The 12,226-nt window shown below is 40.7% G+C and overlaps 1 pseudogene; it reads left to right on the top strand.

The window, feature by feature from the left end:
* The first annotated feature begins 11,204 nt into the window (after nt 1-11,204).
* Nucleotides 11,205-11,378, top strand: LOC100355871 (COP9 signalosome complex subunit 9 pseudogene; annotated as a pseudogene).
* The last annotated feature ends 848 nt before the right edge of the window (nt 11,379-12,226 follow it).

The raw sequence follows: 12,226 nt of genomic DNA, 5'->3' as shown, positions 1-12,226 counted from the left end.
CATAATTTGCTTTCATTTTTTACTTATTTACTTATTCTGTTACATTTTCAAAAAGTGTAAATTGAAAGACAATTGTGTTCCATTAGGAGGACAGAAATAGCTGAAATCCAGAAATCACAGTGTGTTCTGTGCAACTATTTCCAAATGCTAAACTCAAGCCCTTGAAGTTGTACAGACGGACATGACCCTGATAACTTGAAGCAGGATTTTATCACAGCAAAATCCAAGGATATTTGGGTCTGTGTTCCTTGAAAAGTTGTTATTACAAAACATTCTGCCACATTATAAAAATGTCAGTGTTAAAGTTTAGCATAGTTGTTGGATAAGTGGCGAGGCTTCATGCATTGAAATAGCAAAGATCTTGCACATTAAAAGCTTTTGTCAGATGTCTCTGTTAAATGATTTGGACTGCTCTATAGATTATGAGTCAGGATATCTTTAACAAATTATGGAAGACATCAGTACTTAATTTTTCAAATGAGTATTCTGCTCAGCACATCAATTGACAGAGATGACTATAGTCAGTTTCTAGTGCTGGTGATGCAAGTAAAAGAGAAAATCATAACCAAAGAATTCTTGTTTGGTGATTCATTGCATCTCACTCTGTATTCTATCACGTAAGTTTCATCCTAGAGTGTAAGATAATGCTTGTCATATATAATGCAGAATCATTTTTACTTAGGGGGTTCTTGATGTACTAGAAAGTTATCAGTAGCTGGCGCCGCAGCTCAATAGGCTAATCCTCTGCCTAGTGGTGCCGGCACATTGGGTTCTAGTCCCGGTCAGGGCGCTGGATTCTGTCCTGGTTGCCCCTCTTCCAGGCCAGCTCTCTGCTGTGGCCTGGGAGTGCAGTGGAGGATGGCCCAGGTGCTTGGGCCCTGCACCCCATGGGAGACCAGGAGAAGCACCTGGCTCCTCCTGGCTTTGGATCAGGCTAACTCAGGCTTTGGATCACTGCGTGCTGGCCGCAGTGGCCATTGGGGGTGAACCAACGGCAAAGGAAGACCTTTCTCTCTGTCTCTCTCTCTCTCACTGTCCACTCTGCCTGTAAAAAAAAAAGCTATCAGTGTTTTGTGGCCGTATAACAAAGAAATACCTCGTACTTTGATGCGCACTACTGCTGCAGCATCATGCACTTGCCACTATGGAACTGCCTAAAAAACAGAAGGTTGTTTAATCAATTGTAATGAGTTCAGAAAACATCATCAGAGATCCTACTTTAAACTATTGCCTCCTTCTTGCTTTTAGAGGAAAGTAATATCTAGCATTTTTTCCATTTTTTCCTTAATCAATCAAGCATCCATTCATTCAAGAAATGTTTCTGGATGCCTTTAACGTGCCCAGCACTGGGTGGCTGCTGTGGTACAAGAGGTTAAGCCACTTCTTGGGACACCTGCTTCCCATTATTAGAGTGGAGGTTTAGATTCCTGGCTACACCACTTCCAATCCAGCTTCCTTCTAATGTAGCTGGGAAGTTAGTGAATAATGGTACAAATACCTGGGTCCCTGCTGCGCACTTTGAAGTGTGGATGCAAATCCTGGCTCCTGGCTTTGACCTGGCCCAGCTCTGGCTGTTGCGGCCATTTGGGGAATGAACCAGTGGATAAAAGATCTCTCTTTGTGGCTCTCCCTCTCTCTCAGTAACTTTGCCTTTGAAATAAAATAAAAAAAATTCTTTAAAAAATTTTTAAAAAACCCACCATGCCAAGCACTGTTCTAGGCACTGGGAATGCAATCGTAAACCAAGAAACTATATTCTGGCAGAGAAGACTGCCTAAAGGCTGTGTTAGCTAGTTAGAAGAACACGGGGAAAGGATATATAATATTGAGGGAATCTGCTTGTAATTTCGGATAAAGTGGCAAGAGAAGATTTCACTGAGAAAATGAGTTTTGAGAATGTGAAGAAGTGAACGTTAGCATGTTTCTACAGGAAAGAAATCCTAAGCGGAGGTCACAGAGAGTGCAGATGCCCTTAGGTAAATATATGCTCTACATTTTCTAAAAATGAAGACGTCTGCATGGTTGTAGTACAGGAAGTGAAAGGGCAGAGTAATGAGATAAAGACAGCGATAAATGACAGATCATACAGGTCCTAGGAAGGACTAGCTTTTCTTATGCATACATATGAAAATATAAATATTTGCTTCTTTTGACTGTTTCTCTGATAGCAGAATCATGCATGTAGCCTCAAGAAGAATTCTTATTGTTACAGTAGGAAAAGAGGGAGAATGAAGCAGTATTTTTGTTTATTTATTTGGAGAGGGGAGATTATTCAAGAGAGGAATAAAGCAGGAATGCAAAAGAAAGTTACTATTCTCTTTTTTTTCAATTTCTGTTTTTGTTTTTTAAAGCTTTGTTTATTTGATAGCAACAGGACAAGAAAGAAACTAAGGGAAGAAACTGAAGATCCTGTTCCAATTCAGGAATCACTGAGGGTTTAAGGAGGACTAGAGAGCGGCTGGGTGTGATCCTGAAGGTCATGTTGCAAGCATGAGGGTGGGTGTAGGGAGGTACAGTGAGGCATGTGCTTAAGGAGAATTGGGGGCCTGCAATAGATGCACATTTCCAGGGAATGTGTGCAAGCCAGTGACTGAGGAAGTGGGGGGCATGGTACTTACATCCAAGCTGCCTGCCCCTGGGGGGTTGGTCTTCAGCAGAAGGTCGCTCACGTGTGCCCTGAGACTTTGCTGAGTACGTCTTCTCTCCACTGCTGTGCATGGGTCCTTAGAAGACCTGTAAAATACTCCTATTTGCAACTTGTCTCTATCATAATCCTGCAATCATAGAAATGGGGTCAAGTTGGGGTGTGGGATGTCTGGAGAGAGAGGGGTTCCCACTTGATGCTCAGAAAAGGCTGATCCGAATTCCGGAGCCAGGCACTTCCTCCTGGTCTCCCATGCGGTCTTGCAGGGCAAACAGCTTGGTTTTATCTCCTTAGGTGGAGAGTTTGCTTACTGGTGGCCAGATGTTTGCTGTGTGTTTTTCTTTTTCTTTTTTTTTTTAAAGAAAGCTTTTATTTAATGAATACAAATTTCATAGGTACAGTTTTGCTGCTCATCATGGGGCAGCAGGTCCGATAGAGCTCCTCAGGGCCAGCCTGGGGAGCTCAGGGGCCGAGCGGGATGAGGAGTGTCGGCGGCAAAGGAACCACACCAGAGCCGGGAGATCAGTCAATGCCCAGGGCGCAGCCGGGTTCTCGACTTTATTGGGAGGGGAAGAGCTTTTATAGACACAGAAAGGGGGCTGTCCAGGGCACAAGGGAACCGAGCCAACCAGCTGAAAGGTCAGGCAGGACACAAGCCGGGCACGCCCTCAAGGGCCTATCACAGCCAAGGACACATACTGTTCACCGGTACAGAAGTCTCCTGTCAGGCTAGGTACCTCCCCCGGGGGCCATCTTGGATTGTTGGAAACGCTGAGTCACTGGGATGCGGAAGTGCGGCAAACTCAAGCAAAGGCTCAGCGGCCTTGTGGAGTGAAGGCTTGGCAACTTTGTTTCCTTTTCTATTGGAGCACCCCCCCCCCAACACACACACACTTTTAGGAATATGGTGCTGTTTTTAAAATGTTTCAACTCTGAACATATTAAAGCTTTTCTTTTTATTTGATCTGTTTTCTGATAGGCAGAATCATCCATGTGGCTTTAAAGATAATTAGGATTTTTACAATAGGAATGGAAAGAAAAAGAAATAATATTCTGTGTGTGTGTGTGTGTGTGTGTTTGTGTGTGTGTGTATGGGTGTGGGAGGGACAGTGTTCCAAATAATAATGAACAAATGCAAGGAGAAATACCACTTTTGTTAGGCAAGAAATTTAGTAATTTAATTTGTAACTTAAATATAGCTATTTTATCATGTGGCTAAGATACATGTTGGGTCAGGATATTTATATATTAAAAAGATAAAGCATGATAACTTTTAGAGAGTTTATTAGGAAAATTTTAAATATACACTATGTCAGATATAGACTCTCTAACAAAAGTTTCATTAACTTTAATTTTGTGAAGAGATTATTGATTTGCATAATAAATTTATTTTTTAAAACATTATTTATTTGAAAGGCAACATTACAGAGCAGCAGAGAGAGAGAGAGAGAGAGAGAGAGCGCGAGCAGGAGGTCTTCTATCCGCTGGCTCACTTCCCAGATGGCTGCAATGGCTGGAGCTGTGCCAATCTGAAGCCAGGAGCCAGGAGCTTCTTCCAGGTCTCCCACATGGGAGCAGAGGCCCAAGGACTTGGGCTATCTTCTACTGCTTTCCCAGGCAGAGAGCTGGATCAGAAGGGGAGCAGCCAGGTCTTGAACCAGCGCCCATATGGGATGCCAGCACTTCAGGCCATGGCTTTACCCTGTCTTGTGCACCACAGTGCAGGCCCCAATAAATTTATTTACTTACTGAATATATCTGCTCACTAAAAACCTGGAACTTTTCTAGGACATAGAGGTACAAGGATGATAAAGCAAAGTCTTTGCTGTCATTAAGTTTACACTTCAGTCAATCAATAGGTAAATGATAGAACAAAATAATTACAGATTGAGACACATTGTGTAAGTATTTGGTTAATTAGTAAGCCTGGATTATACGAACTATAGCATCTGTGAATTCACACACTAACCCTGGGATCTGCCACTACAGTCCATGAGCCACCAATGGGACAAATCTGCCTTGCCACCTGTTTTGGAAATAGTTTTGCTGGAACACAGATGTGAGTCTAATTGTTTACACATTGTCTACAGCTGATTTAGAACTGTAGCAGTGTACCACATGCACTCTGGGTTGCCAAAATATCTATTTATCTGGGGCTTTATAAAGCATGTTTGCTGACCCCTGCATTAATCTAAGTATAATCTGAGGTCATGAAGTTTGAAAGCTTCTAGATTAGACAAGAAGCATCATTTCTAAAGCTAAGACAGGAAAGATGAAATAATATTTTCACGTATTTTTGTTTGCATCAAAAGTTCAAAAGGAATATCCATGTTTATTTAAAGCTTTGAGTTTTTAAATATTATTCAATAGAAGCTATAGCAGAACAAAGGTGTCGGTAATTAATGAAAAAATGCATTTTTTTCTTATTCAATTACACATGGTTCTTTCTTTCTCAATGGATAGTTACAAATTTTATCTTAACTGAGTTTTGATTAGTTATAAGAAAGTCTATTTTGAGAGCAATAGTAGAGCATACATTATTTAAAATCAAGAGCTCTGGATTCTGGTCTGTTCATCTAGTTTCTTGGGTGATAATGTTGCTTCATGTGAGTGAAGGTTCTGTGATTACTTCCTATTGAATGTTGTACTTGACTCTCATTCTTCACACTTACTCATCTATCCCAGATTCATACCTTTTCTTCACATTCCTACATTATATTGTACACACTGCTAAAGGAAAATTATTTAGGACACTTGTTAAAGATAGTAATGTAGATTTTATTCAGAGGGGACTACAGTACTAGGAATAGGGACAATACTAGGAATAGCAACAGGCTCTTGTGTGGTGGGTGAGGGACTGGACTCAACACTGATTATTCCAATAAAGACAAGTGAGGATATATAACCAAGGGGTAGGGGAAGAGTCATTGAATAGAAAACTACCAAGAGGAAACATCAAGGGTAAAGGATTGCTCGTTGAACAGACTTGAGAGGGTTGTTGTTGACGGCAGGCTAGGGTGATAAAATATTGAAAGTAATCAGAGACTGCAGGGCAGAGGATTTTCAATGAACTGATTTAGCAGGATTCTTGTGCAAGGACAGGGAGGGGTGGGGAAGCCCGAGGTCGATCTCAGTCAGAAAGAATTCAGGAGCCAGATTAAAGATTTTGTCAAAGGACAGAGTCTTTGTCAACATTGATGTTATATTTGAGAAAAAGGCATTTCAATATCTATTTCTATATATTTCTTTTCTTGTACTCTGTTTTTAATCAGAAGTGAAAGTTTTATTTGAAAAATTCTTGAACTTCTGACCTTTCTTTCACTCTGGTTATGTTGTCATTCTTCTGTGTTCCTCTTTCTCCCTTCATTGTGATATATTCACTCATGATCACAGCATTTCTTTTAAATTCCCATATAGCAGTTACAGTACCCATCATTTTGGTGATACCACACGAATGCTCTGAGTATGTGATTAGGGAATTCAGGGTGGGAGGAAACTCTTCTAAGATTACAAAGCCTTATTTTGTAATCTGCCTGACTTCGCAACCCTGCAATCCACAGTGCATTTAATTCCTATCTGTAAATTCAATTCAACCTCTCAGAACAATCTCTCATAAGTAGTAGGAATTTAGAAAACCTAAGTCAAAAATATCATATCAAGTTAGTTTAGCTCATTGTCCTCTGAGTTTGTATATGATTGTTTATGTGACTACATTAGTCCTAAGAACTGGCTCCTCTCACTCTCCAATGGTAGCACTAGACTCCGTATACACGTCGTTGTATCCGAGCTCCTCTAAAATTAGGGGTCTACTCTGGTTATTCAAGCCTTATTGCCTCATTCATTTGGTAGCAGAACATATGCTGTGGGTCAAGACCTCTATGACCACATTACCTTTGTGAGAATTAACTCAATTAAATCAAGATGAATCTTTAAAAGCAACAAACTATACTTACCCTGCTAAAATAAATCAGTCATTCATGAGAATGGCTTTAGAATTGATCTTGTTGAAATAAGCCAGATATTACATCTTCACAACTAAGACTGAATTTGGAGAAAGTAACAAATCTGCATTTTTCAATTTTTTTTCTGAGCCGCTTATCTCCAGAAATATAAAACAATACTTAAATCTCTTAAGGCAATGGAAAAGACAAAGCTGACAGACTTTTCTTTCTGTTTCCTTTGCCCCGACCTGAGTTCCTGTGACTCTCCTCAATTCTAGCACTCTTAGTATGTCTCCCTACCTTTTTACTTTTCACTTTGAGAATTTCTAGTTTGTATGCTTCTTTGGGTAGGAACTATAATTTATCAGTCCTTGTATTTCTAGCTAGTTATTAATTTCAGTGCCTCAACCTCAGAAGGGGTGGAAGAAAAGCAGATGAGGCCAGTGCTGTGGCACAGGGGGTTAAGCCTCTGCTTGAGATGCTGACCCCAACATCCCATACTGAAGTACTGGTTCAAGTCCTGGCTGCTCTGCTCAACGTCCAGCTCCCACTGATGCATCTTTGAAGGCAGTAGATGATGGCCCAAGTAGTTGGGCCCTTGCCGCCCACATGGGAGACCTGGATGGAGTTTCAGGCTCCTAGCTTTGACCTGGCCCAGTCCTGGCTGTTGTGGCCATTTGGGGAGTGAACTAGTGGATGGAAGCACTCTAAGTACTCTGTCTCTGTCTGTCACGCCGCCTTTCAAATACATAAAAAAACCTTTAGAAAACAAGAATTAATGATTCCCCTAATGTTCAGCCACTTGTCTGCCCCAAACTCTACTGCTGCTTTTTGGAAGACCTCATCCTCTGGCCTTAAGAGTATTTGGTCTAAATTGGATGTCTAGTGGAACTAGGGTTAACTCTTAGGCAGATTCTGTTAAATCTCAGCTTGATTTTTCTCAGAAGTACATTTTGTACTTCCTGACTCTCAAACTAAGTGACCACGACCCATGTTATTGTGTATGTGAAGCCACAGGTCACGTCTCTTCTTGTAATATCAATTTTGGTCACTTCTCAGTTATTTGAGACATAATATTTATATTAAAACAGGGACATATCATGCAGTCAATGGAAAATGTGGTATAAACTAAAAAAATAAAATATAATATTTCAAGGCATGAAATTTCCTAGTACAGGAGGTCAGTCTGCTAAACCCTCAAGTCGCTAAGGACATCATTCAGCTCTTCTGGGACTGAGCCTCAGATGTCATGTCTGAAACATTGTGGGCAAGCGAAGGGTGTGAATGTGTGTTTGTATGTGTGTTTTTGGGGGAAGTTTTTCCCTGAAGATTCTATATAAATGATTTTTGAGTTTTGATACTAAGAAAATTCACATTAAGTTTAGTACACTAGTGATAGCCCTAAACATCCCAGTTTACTTTTGAATTCGTGTTAACAAATGAAGATGAAATTTTTGATTGTCCTTCCCAGTAGCCAAGTGTCACATTGTCTTACTGAGTTGTTTGGAGTGGGGATGTGAGAGTAATCAGCTGCACATGGAGCTAGAAATCTCTCCTGGTATGTCTACATTCGAGACAGTAGGATCTGAATGTTATTGTATTAACAAACAAGTAAAACCAATAGAGCAACACAAAATTAGCATCAGTCATTTGGTTGAAGGAATTTCCATGTGGACTGAAAAAAACCTTTCAGAGAAAGTATGAGGCATGCTTCTGTGTTTCTGTCATGGCTAACCACAACAAAGATTGTGAGTGTTCCATAACTTTTACCAAAAGGAACAGATGGAGACCTGAATTTTGAAGGCTTTGCTGTTTTTAAGGAGTTCCTACGAGGCAAATGATTTAGATATACATGTTTCCACCATATAAAACTATGTTTTCAATTCTAGAAAATAAGTTTCTTAGATAGCTTCAGTTTTCTTAAGAAAAAGATCTGTGTGGAGCCAACATCATCCAGAGTCTGGCTACAATTCTTTCTACTTAGGCCTTGGGTTCCACATTTATTAAATGAGTAGCTGAGTCTTTCTACCTTAAATAGGCTGTGAAACTGTAGCAATCGAAAAGGGATTGGACTGAGGTTTGCCAAATGCAGGTCTGGGAAACGAGTGATATCTTTGATTCTGGATTCATTCAGCAAAGTTTATATTGCATATCGTGTATAAATTTATCCATGTAGGATGTATTGACATAAGCCAATTCAGATCAACTTCTGCATTTTTTTGAGAGATAGGGATAGAGAGATAGAGAGACAGGGAGAGAGAGACAGAGTTTTCATCTGCTGGTTCACTATCTGAAATGTGCACAATGACCAGGGCTGAAGCTAAGAGCCAGGAATGCAATCCAGGTCTGCACGTGGGTGGTAGGAACCCAATTACCTGAGCCATCACTGCTACCTCCCGGGGTCTACACTGGCAGGAAACTTGAGTCGTTAGTGGGAGCAAGGAATGGAACCCAGACACTCCCATATGGGATCTGGGCATTGTAACAATAGCCTAATGCTTATTCCAGTAGTTTCTCTTTTAAAACTTCATGGAGTGGAAAAGATAGCACAAAAATGTGAAACGAATGTGGTTTCTAGTTCCTAGATTCCTTCAAGGAAACAAAGAAAAGGTGTTAGAAAAAACTTTCTGCTCATTGTTGGGTAACACAAGTTAGTGATTTACTTGAAGTAAGCCTTGTGTTCATATTTTATTGTGTCTAGACAGCCAATTCTTTACAGCAATTCAAAGAATGTGCAGCCAGTCTTGATGACAAAGTAAAGGGGGGCAAGAAATGTAATAAATTTCCAAATTATCCTTTTTAAACTCATTAAGAAATGAGACTAAAATTTTTATAAAAGGTCCATGTACTTTGGCAATATATCCAGAGTATTTTGAAACACACACAAAAAAATGATTATGGGGTACAATTTGAGCGCCTTGGAGAATTTTATTATACATAATTTTAAAATGAATGTGTATATAGAAAATACTTCCATGATTGAATAATGACATTAAAGCAATAATACTTCATCACTGGCAATGGATTCAGATGGCTGATTTGAGTTTTGCGGATTAAACCAAAGATTCCTGGTAAGAAACATCAGTGGGTTATAAATAAGATGAAAATAGAAAACCATTAGGTCAGCAGGAGCTGTGTATTTAGGGGAAAAGAGAGAAGATTTGATTTTACACACATATAACAGATGATATTGGGCTGGCGCCACGGCTCAATAGGCTAATCCTCTGCCTTGCGGCACTGGCACACCAGGTTCTAGTCCTCGTCGGGGCGCCGGATTCTGTCCCGGTTGCCCTTCTTCCAGGCCAGCTCTCTGCTATGGCCCGGGAGTGCAGTGGAGGATGGCCCAACTCCTTGGGCCCTGCACCCGCATGGGAGACCAGGAGAAGCACCTGGTTCCTGCCTTCGGATCAATGCAATGTGCCGGCCACGGCAGCCATTGGAGGGTGAACCAACGGTAAAAGGAAGACCTTTCTCTTGTCTCTCTCTCTCTCACTGTCCACTCTGCCTGTCAAGAAAAAAAAAAAAAAAAAAAAAAAAAAAAAAAAAACCAACCAACCAAACAAACAAACAAAAACAACAACCAGATGATATTAATAGTGGCGTTTAGGGGCTGGCTTTCTGGCACAGTGGGTAAAGCCGCCGCCTGCAGTACCAACATCCCATGTGGGCATTGGTTCAAGTCTCGGCTCCTCCACTTCTGATCCAGCTCTCTGCTATGGCCTGGGAAAGCAGTAGAAGATGGCCCAAGTCCTTGGGTCCCTGTACCCGTGTGGGAGACCTCCTGGCTTCAGATCAGCTCAGCTCTGGCTGTTGCGGCCAATTGGGGAGTGAACCAGCGGATGGAAGACCTCTCTCTCTCTCTCTCTCTCTGGCTCTACCTCTCTCTGGAACTCTTTCAAATAAAAATAAATAAATAAATCTTTAAAAAAATAGAGTTTAAGAAGAAAATTGTTAGTAAAAAAAATTACTCAAAATATTTGGATGGTATAAATTTTTCTGTAGTGATCCAGTGTATTATCTGTCACTTACAGCAAATGGAACTATACAGCAGAAACAATCAGCAATGATGAGATCCAAGTTCAAACTCTGAGAAAAGAATCTGTTAAATGAACTTGTATGTGCATTGAATACTTGTTTATACAAGGTTGCACGTGACTTATTCCTCTTAGGTCATTGTTCATAGAAAGAGTCACTAAAGAAAGTTCACCCTTCCATAACCTTATAGTTTAATTATGGAAAGAAAAGATAAGGACATTCTTTTTTTCTTCTTTATGTCTTGTAAGTTTCCCTGAGGCCGCAGTGGAGACAGTGTTGAGGTCAGGGAGGAGGAAGGAAGGAGCAACTCTCAAAACATGGGTAGTTGCCATAAAGGGCTGTCCTTTCCAATTCCCTGAGTGTTCATTAATTCTCCGAGTAAATGTTTTAGTGTTGAATATTATTAAAGGAACTTTTTCTGGTCAGTTACTTGCTGAATTCCCAAGCCTAAGGATTTGTGCTTTTATTGAAAATGTTTGCCCTCCTCCTTAAAGGGAGCAGCTTGTTCATCAACAGAAATAGATACCAGTCTCCAGGCAAATGCAAGATCAGTAATTATAATCGGAGAGTGCTAGAGGCCCAAGATGAAGTTGGCTGTAGACAAGATGCTTCCTGAGCCTGCAGCACCCTACGTGGACCTGAACGGGGAGGGAGACAGCTCCGGACTCCTGATGCACTTGGAAGCCATTGAAAAGGCAGTTCATGCAGACTGCTTCAATGATTTTGAAGACCTCTTTGATGATGATGATGTCCAGTGAGCTTTTGTCTGATGGCACGTGTGGAGCATGTAGTGGCACATGGAGCATTGTAGTGGCTCTGTTCATAGGAAGATCTCAAATGGTTTTAAAGAACTTGTGGAGACCCCTTTTGATCAGACCCCTTTAGCCAGGAAAGAGAACAAGCTGCTGCTTGCCTCTGAGGCTTCTTTGTTTCATTAACAAAAAAAAAAAAAAAAAAAAAAAAAAAAAAAAGCAATGTCAAAACAAAACTATAATCACATAGCTCTTGAAATATAAACTGACATGCACTAATTGTAGATTCAAGAAATAGGTTGCCAGCAAAACATATGTTCCTGTTTCACTTTTTTTCAAAAAAGTGCATTTTTTGTTTTCATTATGTATATAGTGTGTGTGTGTGTGTGTGTGTGTGTATTTCTTTCTTTATTTCTTTGAAAGACAGAAAGAGAGGGGTAGAGAGAGAGAGAGAGAGATCTCTCATCTGCTGTTCTCTCTTCAAATGCTTGTGACAGCCAGGACTGGGTGAGGCCAAAGCCAGGAACCAGGAACTCTGTAGGGGTCCCCCACATGGCTGTCAGGGACCAACTACTGGAGCCATCACCTGCTGCCTTCCAGGGTACACAGTAGCAGGAAGCTGGAACTGGGAGTGAGTGGAGCCAGAATTCTCAAGGAACATCTTCACTGCTACATGCCAAATGTCTACCCTGCCTATTTCACTTTTTAATTACTAGCAAAATAACAATGTGCCATGTGGAAATTTTTACATTTTTATGTTATAAATTTCCAAATCTACATAAAAAGTATAGGATAGAATAAAGAATCCTCATGTACTTACCATCCAGCCTCAGCTATTATTCCAAACATCTTCC

This window comes from Oryctolagus cuniculus, chromosome 5 (assembly GCF_051225735.1).
Source record: "Oryctolagus cuniculus isolate XC-2025 breed Fujian yellow rabbit chromosome 5, ASM5122573v1, whole genome shotgun sequence".
NCBI lineage: Eukaryota > Metazoa > Chordata > Mammalia > Lagomorpha > Leporidae > Oryctolagus > Oryctolagus cuniculus.
This window is presented reverse-complemented; position numbering and strand designations above follow the sequence as displayed.